Source organism: Puntigrus tetrazona, chromosome 4, assembly GCF_018831695.1.
Source record: "Puntigrus tetrazona isolate hp1 chromosome 4, ASM1883169v1, whole genome shotgun sequence".
Taxonomy (NCBI): domain Eukaryota; kingdom Metazoa; phylum Chordata; class Actinopteri; order Cypriniformes; family Cyprinidae; genus Puntigrus; species Puntigrus tetrazona.
In genome coordinates this window covers 11867648-11879943 of record NC_056702.1, presented here as the reverse complement: position 1 = coordinate 11879943, position 12296 = coordinate 11867648, and the positions used below count along the sequence as shown (strand labels likewise).

Genomic DNA, 12296 nt, shown 5'->3' with positions numbered 1-12296 from the left:
AACCTAAAATATGAAAATGCCTCTTGATTGGTTGATTAGTCCATCTCGCCCCTTCATAGCAGTTTTGTAATTCACTCCTCGGCTTTCTCAAAGCGCTGAGTCACACTGAAGAACAAGCTGTTTCTGCTTTCTACGACCTTCGCTGTGCAGAAAAACGCTGTGGGTAAAAATAGTCTTTGACACATAATTACAGTAGTGTACAAACATGCATGCGCACTACCTGTGTGCTCAAGTATATTTAGATCCTGCATTTCGTACAAGGACTGTTGCATAACTCGCTTCCACAAATGCAGAAACAGCAACGCTCTCTGAAATCAATTTTGGAGTTTCGTCATTTTTCGCACGTCTGTTAGCAAGCGAAATCAGTCATTTCAATGGGAATCTGGACAACAAGGAGTTTTGGGTGAGGGCGAAAAAGAGTTTGTCGTGCAGATTTTGCTTCACTGGTCATGCAAATCTGAAAAAGAGAAGACAGAAGGCTGCTTGGTTTGAAAGTGACTTTGGTGTGCTTTATGCTTGTTACTTGTTATATTTGGCCTTAAACATTTTGCCTAAATTTGGCTATTGGGACCACAGCTCAGTGACACAGAATGAAGGCCAAAAGCTATTGACTATTGGCTAAAAGGCTACTGGCTGTTGACCCTTTGGATGTGTCCTACTTCTAATTCAGGAAAGAAAACAGCAATTTCACTGGCTTTAAAGTAGTGCTGTTCCCAAATTGTTCCCAAAACTGATGCCAAATAGCTATTTAAAGCTTCACGCGTGGCATTTCGCAGTAATGCGTTTTCCAGCACACAAGCACTTCCTACACTCACGTACGCCGTGTCCCAGACACCTACACTGTCTCACATACAAATTATGGTTTGCTGGTTCAGTGTCTCGCTCTCAAGGGCCAGTGAATCAATACTGATTGTTTTACAGTGCTGTTGATTATTGCTGGTGATAACTTGCTTCTCACCTGAGAGTGATTTTAGATTGTCCCCAATTAATCAAGCAGTTGACTTTTCTCAGATTACTCCAGCTAATAGCTAAAAAAGCCAGCTTTGAAGTCAATTTCAATATATTGCCGATTCTTGAGACCTGAGACGAAACCAATTTAGTTTTGAAAATAGTGAAATTACTAGAATCTTCCATTTGTTCTTATATTTTAATATAATAATATAATATAATCAAATTTTACTTGCAGTGTAAATTGTAGCAATTAAAACTATGATCAAATGATTAATCGCTATCCATTGCTTCCAAAATGTTGTTCATCCATATGGAAGCGAGGTAGCCTTTCCCGTAGCCTATTTGAAAGCTAAGCTAAGTGTCTGTTTGTAAAAGAATTCAAATCAAAAACGTATAAATTCAAATTGAAAACAAATATTATCTGATTATGTAGTCCATATGAAAGCGAGGTACAGTCTTTCTCGTATCTAAACCTTTTTCGTGTCTCAACTTTTAAATGAAAGAATCCAAGAAAGAATTCAAATCAAAAATGAATATGATCTAATTATGTAATCCGAATCTGAAGGGAGGTCTTTCCTTTATCTGAGCCGGAATTGACCTCAGAAGAATTTATATAGCGGTTTGAATGTTACTTACTGAGTAACTAAATTACTTTTCATACAGAGTAATTAGTAAAGTAATTGAAATTTATATTTGAATTTATATTGATGATGTAATTAGTAATTGTAATTAAATATTTTTTGAAAGTAGCATACCCAACACTGTTATTGTTATAATTATAATTATAATATTGAAAGTATTTACATGTATATATTTATATTCATATAATTTATATTAAATATAAATGCATTTACTATACAAATTTAAAGTATTTTTAAATGGATAAATGCATGTATATATATGTATATATGTACTACTATTGTCACTCGGTCACTCCCCTCGTCTGCCGGAGCGGTCACCTGGTCACGATCACAATCACCTGAGTTCTAATCACCCGCACATGTAGCCCCTCATCAGCCTCCCTATATCACCCGCTCACTCCTTTCCCTCGTCGGCTGATCTCAAGGTTACATACCACTAGCTGTGATCGGTGCGCCGTCTGCCTGCCTGAAGGACTCGCTGTCTCGACAAACTTGCTGAAAGGAAAGAACTCTTTATTGACTTCCTTTATTGACGAAGTATAAGTTATGCCATTTGCTTCTGCTTTTGGTTTTATTATACGCGGCTCGTAGCGGCGCCTTACTTCTGTTTATTAAACCTTACCTTTTGCTCGACTTCAGTGTTTGCCTCCTTGATCAGAGCGAGACCACTATATGTCCTGACATTAAAATTACACTTCTTTTGGTTTTCACAGATGTGTCCTGACTTTTGTGAGACTGACAGATGTATGATTATGCTTATTAAATCCGGCAGTATCGAAGTCGTCCCTCACCCTGAAGTCTTATTTTGATATTTATTTTCATAGTTTTGAAAAACAAGGTCATATAGACACCGGTGGGTTAGTCTAGTTTTTATTTTGTCGTTTTACATAACTTTTCTCTTTCAGCTGAGCTGAAAATGCGTTTGATGCCTTTCGGTGGTACTGATAATTTCATTTCACTGAAGTGAATTCTATTCGTCTGTGTCCATATTAAGTATTTGACATATCAATGTAATATCTCATAGCAATATGGGTTGACGGCTAAAAAAAAAAACATTTGTGAGGAAATCAAAAAAGAAGCCGAATGATGAAACCAAATTTAGGTGACTCTCTCTGAACACATTTAGAATATTAATTCTATGGCGCTTTTTTTTTTTTTTTTTTTTTTTTTTTATTTCCTAGTACAGCCTGTTTTGTCAGGCTTGTGTACAGCCTATCCAGCATGTCAGAGCCCAAAAGCATATAATTTGATCTCTAATTGTAGTTGGAAGCACTCGCCGTTGTTGTTTTTTTTGGGGGGTTTTTTCTTTAGGCCCAGATTAATTGTGAGTCATTCATAGGTAATGAAAAGGCGGTAAAAGCCGATCCACATGCACCTGTCTATACTGAAGAAAAGCAGCTCATACGACACATTTTGGTATTGAATACAAAAAAAGGCCTTCAATGGCTTTAGCTCTAACTGACACCTTGACTGAGAACATATAAGCCTTTTTTAAAAGCAGCTTGAGCCAGTGTGATTTATGACCCGTAGCAATTTAGAGTGTCTGATATAACCCGGAGAGAAAGGGAGAAGGAAAGCGAGGGGGTATTTAGATGAAAGATTCAGGACGGAGAGGGAAGGAATAGAGATCTTAATCATCAAAGAAGTTAAATAATATTACACAGTACAAAATGCATCACAGAATTAAATAAGTAATCTCTTATTAGGACTTTTTAGAACAACATTTACATTTTTCCCCAGTTCTCATTTCAGTAATGTAATATTTAACTACAGTGAATTTCATTTTGACTGTTTTTTTAAAACGTGCATTAAAACCTGTTTTTATCATTCATTAAAGGAAATAAAGCAAGTGCTACCATGATGCGTAAGTATTTCAACACATTATCTTCGTGTTACAGTAATGAGACTAATTTGGCAAAATCTCTGTTTACGTACAATAATGAGACCTGAGATTTCCAATATAAAGCCAGAATTCCTCCCAGAGAGGTGATCGGAAGAAAATGGGAATGATGAGGTGAAGATGAGAAAGATCTAGAGAGCTTTTGTGAAGCATGTCTTTCCTCTGTGTCAGTGCAGGTCAAAGGTTAACGAGAGAGACATTAAATCCTCGTTAAGACCTAGTGATCAGTATGCTGGATTACAGCCTCTGTGTGCTTTACATACAGTATGAAGCACCACTGCACTCCAAAGCACACACATGCGTAATTATGGTCGGAGCATTTCTAGTATTGTGCTAATTATACTGATTTAAAACATGAATTTGATTGTATTATAAGACACGTTTGACTAAAAACATTTTATAAAAGCCTATTGAAAAATGGATTACAAAAGGTTTCTAAAATGCCACCATAAATGTTTCAGATATTGTTATTTGGTTGTTTTGGTTTGGTTTGGATTGTTTTGGTTTGGTCTGGTTTGTAAATGCTTCTTCTGGAGTTTTAATTCGTAGCGTAGAGCTCTGCAGTTATCTGCAGTGCCATATAGGAAATGAATGGGGGAAAAAACCTTTGGAACCCAGGCTACTTCAAAAGTGTGCATTCAGCTCTTTTGTCAGTCAGTTTGGTCCAGTAAGGGGTACAGAGGTCACCTTAATCCCAAACTTTTTGGAGTAAATTACAGCAAGGTTATTTGTATTCATTCCTCGCCAAAGTCGAGTGTAATGAAACTACATTTTGTTAAATGGCCATTTGTGTTTGCGAGGCCACTCACCCACAACCAGGGCGCATGTTTTGTTCCGAATCGATGTGGGAAGACAAATTTCTGTGCCACCAACAGAGTCGGCGTGCTTGAAGGTCATTATGGTCACTTGAATATGAATTTGGCCTCATGTCCCGTACATCAGCAATCTGTCCCATTCCTATCCTCGTCATATTCAGACAGACTGCACAGTGAGCCCTGAAACGCTAAACAGCCTGTAGCATCACGCTACCACTCGAGTTTAACATCCGTCTGTTCAAACATGCCGTGAATGACATAAGGAGGACAGAAGACGATTTGCACAAACCAACAGTTTCTGTCAAGCCAAGTCTCAGGGTCAGTTTTATTCAATGCTGCTTCCATCTGTATTTATCTGCACCTCTTCCTTTCTTCCGTTCTTTTGATACATGACTTCTGAAGCCATATAACTCCTTTATGTGAGGAATTATGTCATTATTTACTTATACAAATTTGTGAGGGAAGATCTTTTCAGTGGTTTATTCTATTCACAAAACCAGTGATTCATTGACAAATCAGACTCATCCGGCTCTGTCTGACTCAGTGATTCAAACAATGAGTTTGGGACTCTGGTTAGGCTCAGAGATTGTTATGAAGGGTTTGATTTGGGGTTTATAGTTGGTGCAGAGTGTTGGGTAAGAAACAAGTTAGATTTATAATGTTGGGTTTGGATTCAGTGAAATGTTGATGGGATCCGTGATGGATTTAGTTTGAGGTTTGGGAGGTGGACTCCAAATAGGAGTTGGAGCTGAGAGCATTATCCAGGTTAAAAACAGATTAAATTTTAAAATTTAGGTGTTTGGGTCAGCGTTCGATGAAAGGATCGGGAAGTCCATGATAGATTTAGGTTGCCAATTGGACTAGGAGTTGATGTGAGGGGCTAAGATCCAGGGTGGAGGTGTGGGAGTAATGCGTTTGGGATAAGGGTTACAATTTCAAATTTAAGTGCTTGGGTCTGGGTTCAGTGAAAAGTTGAGGGAGTCCTTGATAGATTTAAGTTGTGGTTTAGAGTAAAAGTTGACGCTGAGGGTTATTCGGCTTAGATGAAGGTGTGGGAGTAATGAGTTTGAGGTAAGGGTTAGAAATAGGGGTTTGATTTAGAATTTAGTGGTTGGGGTCAGGCTTGGTTTCAAGGTTCAGTAAATGAATCACAGAGTACACAATGGATTTGGGCTTTGAAAACATGTTCATCCATCCATTCATTCTCCAAATCACATGTTCTGTGTAGGGTCGCAGGGATGCTGGAGCCCTTCCCAGTGTCTCGGCCATAGGCAGGAAAACACTCCGGATGGATGAATGCTAATGTCCTACTTGGCTAAACTATGTTATGCCATATGTGAAATGAGCTAGCAAAAATTATGTTCTTCAGCACTGACTGTTATACCAAGATCTACAAGCAGTTTACCAATTAACAAACAGGCCTTCTCGGTTTTACATCTGATCCAGTCAATGACACGAGGCATAGCTCACTCACACAGAGAGATGTCTAATGCCAACACTTAAAGGCTTTTCTACGAATCCAATCAGTGGAACGGTCCAGGAGCGTTTAGACAGCCTATTATAGACCCTAATAAAACTGTCAGTGCTCCAGTGAAATGATGTGCCACTTCTTAATGTGCCGCAATTTGGCCCCTCTGTCTCACCACTGGACACTGGCCATCCTTTCTAATTACACTAGTGCAAATGTGAGAGTCTCTTGTGAACAGTTTGGTTCACCCTCTCTGTCTCACCTTTTATTACAGCCCTTTTCTCTATCCCTGCTGATCGATTGTCATCTTTGCTTTCCTTCTATCTCTGGTGTGGGAGTCTAAAGCTAAATCTCAAGACTTGTCCGTGGTGTAACAGTGGGTTGATTGTTTATAAATGTCTCATTCATAATGTCCAGATGGTGATGTGGTTTTACTGCCAGATCTCTTTGTCTCTGCAATAATTTCACTGCCCCACATGTCTAGCACTCTTCACTTGTGAAAATGCCCTTGGCTGCTGATTTAAGTGCATTTTGGCACGTTCCCCTGGAATGGTTATCCATTGGATCTGTCTTTGAAAAGCTGCTCCAGGATCAGAGTCTTTAACCGGAATCCATTGATTACCAAATACTCTTCCCTAGCGCCATCTGCCGTTTCCACGATTGGCTTATTTAGTAAAAATCGTATTGTTATCAGATAATTGTTGAACTGAAATGTCCCTTGGCACGTCGCAACGACAGCTTCGGTATGACACACAGCTCGACAGAATAGTGGTTATGACGCCCAGAAGCAAGATAAAGGTTTCCAGAAGAAAATAATTGCTTTATCTCTGAAATTAAAGAAGCCAAATTAATTGTATACCCCATAAAATTGAAGTTTTTTGGCTTTCCTCGTGATAACCAGGCACATGGGAACTCACAAAATTCTGCAAAAATCCTAACTTTACCCCATGTAGTTACCCACCATAACTTTCTTAGGTTGGTGCTCTGTAAGTACATGGAATTACACATTCTGTGAAAAAAAGTGCAACCAAAATCATTATTTTTGCCAACATTCAGAAAGTTCTATATATCACCACCTTCCAAGTTTAAGATTTTCATAATGCTTATAATAAACCTTATAATATCTGTAAAAGCTTTCATTTAGAGGCAAAACATTTAAAAAGACAGCCCACCATCACATGTAATTAATAAAATTGATAAAATAAATAAATAATATTTTTAAGTTTAAAAATTATTTATAAGTGTGTGGTTTCTGGCCACTGCTAAATTGTTTCAGACATAGGTTTCCATTGGTTTTGCTAGTCAGGATTCTCAAAAATCCGCATTTGAAATGTTCTACATATTAATCTTGGATACAAAATCCAATACACTTCAGCCTTAAATTATGGTCAGGTTCTATTTTTGTCACAGTGATTTTTGATACCCTAAGAAAACATATATCTGAGTAATTTAAATGGATACAGAAGGTGGTGGATAGCATTCAGTTTTGAGCTTCCTGTCTCACTGTTGTCATGGCCACGAGTTTAGGCATCTGCTATTTTGGTTGTATTGTAGCTAGCGTTTAGAGGAAATGTTCCATCTAGCTTGGTATGTGTGTATGTGAGCGTATACGTGCACTGTTTAAATGACTTTCCAAAGCTTGCATTAATATCTCATATGGCGTGATCAATCCAGCTTATCAATTATCCTCTTTACTAGGAGCTCCGTCCATCTTAAAGAGAGTGTGTGTGTGTGTATGTGTGTGTGTGTGTGTGTGTGTGTAACAGAAGCAGATGACTCTTAGCTGGTTGAGGAAAACAAACGCCTCTCAGCGTCTCATCAAAGAGCTAATTAGCTCCGGCTCTACTGATATTCTCATTAGCTGATTTATACCCATTAACTCAGATATAGGCATGGGACCATTAGCTTACCAGACACATGCTTCAAAATTTCAAAAGGAGCTTATGGGGAATTGACAGTGGATGTGAATGTGAATAAGACAACTCACATAACAGCAGTATGTTGAAAACAGTTTGCTAGCTTTTCAGTAAAAACTGTTTGGTTCAGTCTAATAATGAACATGTTGTATTTACACCACTCCACCAAAAAATGCTCATGCTTCCCTAAATAAAGACATCTGAGAGCTCATATCTCATCAGCTGGGTGACTCAAACTATGTTAAAGGCTGAATTAAGCCTCTAAAGGACCCGCATTGACCGCATTTATATATTAATATTACGTATACTTATATTTTATGTGCCTATCACTATGCAACAATCAGTATATGCCATTCGGTACATATTGCATATATTCTAATGGCAGCTCCATACCTCGATGTACCCAGCAGTCAGACTGCTGCCTGCTGGGTCTGTGTGTATATTATGAATAAATGAAGATTAATGCTCCCCATCTGATCTCGGTGCTGCTTAAATCTTGTTTAGTTAATGAAATGCACCTCAGTCATAAAGAGAGCGCTAGATGGTAAGCAAGTCGTTGATTTGTGGCAAAGTGGACATTAGATGTCCTGACTATCCACAGCATATTTTAATCAGTATGCACTGGAGCCCACACATGAGAGGCTAGAAGGATGGAAAGAGATAGAATTATGCTTAAAGTGGCAATAACACAAGAAAATCGATATTGTAATATTTGATTCAGGATAGATGGATGGAAGGATATATGAATGGATGGAAGGATGGATGGATGGATGGAAGGAAGGAAGGAAGGAAGGAATAACTCCAATATGTAATATACATGAAGTTACCCCCTGGCAGATATATACAGGTGGAGCTGGGGAAGGGGGAGGTTTTCTGAAGCGCACTCCAACCGCTAAAGCAAGCAGCCAAGACTTTGAATGTTAAGAAGCAAGCTTATTGGCTGCTGATGTGAAAAGCAGCACAACTTAATGACAATAACCATAATACATTTTTCTCGAGCACCAATCAGCTCAATTATAGCGATACCCTATCATAAATAATAATCAGCCTTCATGACAAGCTCCTGTGTTAGTTTGCGTAGCGTTATTCCGTTTGTTGCCCAAACTCGCATGAAAACCAAAAAAATCTATTTATACTGTATGATCCTCTCTCCCCGAATTTTGTCATCCTCCACTCATGTGATCACCAATTAGTGAATAGCAAATTTGGACAAGTAGGCAGTTCTTCCGTAATTGCCAGATGGCAGGATGTTACTCTGGGACACATTTACCGACAGAAGCCTGTCTGGATTACGTTCTCTCCTAGACTCACCTGCATCATACAAATTCATGGCATTTGATGAATGTTGTTGGTATAATCTGCTTAATATGCATCAAGGATTTTGCAGAATCTAGGACGCGTTTATTTGAAAGTGTGTTTACCAGTTAAGGTTCAAATTGGGCAAGGTATTTAGCAACCGCATCCGTGAGCTGATTAAGACTTGCGAAGTGATGTGAACCATATTACGACTCGAAATTTGAGCGTTGTTATCCACTGACCTTTTCTGTTCGCTGTGTTCATTTATTTTGATTTATAGCCATCGACCACAGTGCACCAAGGTTTTTTAGCAGAATGCTACACTGAGCAAATATTTTCTTTTTCGGAAAATACGTTTTGCATCCGAAAAAAAGCGTTAAATGATTTTTTTTTACTTATTTGAGAGGGTTGATGTGTATCTGAACTCTTCGGTTCGTTTCCCTGTCCATACAGACGAAGAGCGATCGAGCCACTTTCCCTTCCTTTCAGCTAGTGTCACTGATTTCTTGCTCAGCCTTGCTCACTGAAGCAGCCAAGTTGTGGCCTGCTTGACTCTCTGCTCCTTATTTGATGACTCATGCCCAGCCGACGGCAACTTGCAGCACTTTGCTTTTTAATCTGCCTTTTGCCGTTGTACGCTTGTGTTGTAAACGCAGCGCAAAGAAAGCGAAGGGGTCTGTGATTATTCATCTCGATTAGAATTTAGTGTGCATTAAAATGCTTATTTGCGTGAGGCGACTGCATGTCAGATTCTTTATGTGGGCTATACATCTAAAAGGCTTAGGACTGCTTCTGTTTAATACATCAGAGACTCAAAAAGATCACCTTCGCATTATAAACACTAAATCGTTATATTTATGAGCAGGCGCTTTTGAGAATTTCTGCTCAGAGTTTCCAGCTTGGTCTCATTGTTTAGTTGTATTTGTACAAAACATTTATAGGTGCAAATATGCTTTTTGTGTGTTTGGGTATGCTGATATGTATGGAAGCCTGTTTTCGCCAATGGACTTTTTGTCTTACCATTGACTTTTTACCTTATATCTCACAATTAGATTTATAACTGACGATTGTTACTGTATATTGCAGTTTTGGGAGAAAAAAAAGTCAAAATTGTGAGTTAAAAAGTCACAATTTCCTTTTTTATTTTGTATTCAGTGGCAGAAACAGGCTCCAGTAGATGTGGGCACATCGGCAACAGCAAAAAAAAAAAAAAAATATATATATATATATATATATATATATATATATATATATATATATATAATATATATGTGTGTGTGTGTGTGTGTGTGTGTCAAAAAATATATTTAATCTAAAGTTAAATAATTCTCTAAAGAATTTATAGGTTAGATTATTTGACTCTATTCCTAAAACTAAACATTAACACTTTTCAGAAAATTAAAAAGGAACAGTAACAATTTGTTACTAATTTTTATGCTGCCTCTAAATGATGGAGATGATTATGATTGAATAACCACATGAATTCTTCAAACACATCAATCAAAGAGATTCTGAAGATTTGGCTTATAATAGATCATATAGATAATAAAAAGTCATTTTACGGTGCATTTGTGGTATTTTATGCTTTTTTTTTTGCCCCAGGGCATATTCAGAAGATGCGTTAAATGTAAGGACGTAATAAGAAGTGATGAAAAATGTCATTTATTTTAAAGTGTCAAGTTAGTCTTGTTGAAAAAGAAAGTCGTTTCTTGTAACAAGCTAGCACCGGAAGTCACAGAACAGAATAAATAGTTTACAGTGTTAAATAAATCCGACTGATCATCAATACAGTCAACCAATTAATTCCATTAATTAAATATTCATAGATCATTCACGGAGAGGGTTCATAAACATGTATGTCTGCAAAGTTTTTCGTATGCATTTTAGATTATGTCGGTACCTGAATAATTGATGTTTTAGGGTCTAGGCAAATGTAAGTAAATGTGCACGTGGTATATCTGTGCATTATGTTAAACACGTAAGAACGCTGTGATCACATTGGATTATTCATTTCAATTATTAAAAAACTTATTTCATGTGAAGGATTATTTATGAGCTACACATCCTGCTTTAAGATAGTCGCTAAAAGGTCGGTTTAACGTATTTTCATAGCAAAATCATTTTTTGTAAGTGTGCATTTATGCTAAAATAACTTGTGAACTTCTGAAAATAAAATATTTAATATTTTAACATATATAAAATACATAAAATATTTTAACATATTAATATAACGTTTTACCATATAAAATATTTTATATTTTAAGGAATAATAAAAAAAATAATAATAAAAAGCGAATAAATTTCACAGCAGCCGTATTCTTAAGTCTTTATTGGATTAACTGCGCAGCTCGAGCGTGTTCGTGGACTTTGTCTCTCTCTCGCTAATTCCAAACAGGTCATTTGCAATCGCCTTGTTCATTCCTGAAGGTCATCTGCGGCAAGACATGAAAGACAGAGAGAGAGAAGTTGAATGCGAGACGCTGGACGGTGCATGCGCGTGTTTGTTTTGTGCGTTTCAAGGCCGATTTAGGAGGAGTTTAGAGAGAAAATATTCATGAATCTGCCGTTTGATGTCGGCAAGTATTGTTTAGCTCTTAATACCAGAAGAGGTGCTCTGCACTGCCACTACTTCCTGTTTGTTATGATTAGAGTTCAGAAGCCTCACGGTCTTTCGCCCTCGTCTCAGCCGATGTTTTTCCTCCAGGGGGGAAAATGAGCATTTGATGTGATGTAGAGTTGCTGCTCGGTGCATTTTAAGCGTCTTTCTGTCATTGGATTCGGCCGTCTTTTCATTGATTGCAACAGGAGATTCTTTTATATATATTATATATAATATATTTTTTATTTCTCATCAAAAAGGATCAACAAATGCGGCCCACAGGGTCAGATTGTACGTTTTACATTCAAATCTCTCTCTCTCTTACGCTCAACGGATACATGAAATATTCAAATAATAACCACTTGTGCTCAAAACGCAGTTGCTTTAGAGAGGTAGCGAGTGTTTTGAACTGAACAGATATTTAAACTGTATCTTCGTTGTGATTGCGGATGAAACGGTCTTGATTTAAACGCCGTTCATTTTGTAATTGCGCGCTAATCCCGTTATAGTTATTTTAAGCACTTGTTTAACGCTACTCAGAATTATTCATCTGACGCTTAATACGACACCGCAACAATTTCGGCAAATGATGCAATTTGACAGAATTAAGAAGCGAATAGATATTGCACATTTATTTCCGCAGTGTTTCTAGGTCATTAATCAAATAGGCCAATTTCGACGCCTTTGTCTAATTTTCTTCCTCCCGTTGA

The 12296-nt window shown here is 37.6% G+C and overlaps 1 protein-coding gene across 9 annotated transcripts in view; it reads left to right on the top strand.

The window, feature by feature from the left end:
• The window catches only part of magi2a (membrane associated guanylate kinase, WW and PDZ domain containing 2a), a 154675-nt gene that overhangs the window by 116696 nt on the left and 25683 nt on the right, over positions 1 to 12296 (top strand). The gene's annotated exons all lie outside the window — the stretch shown is intronic.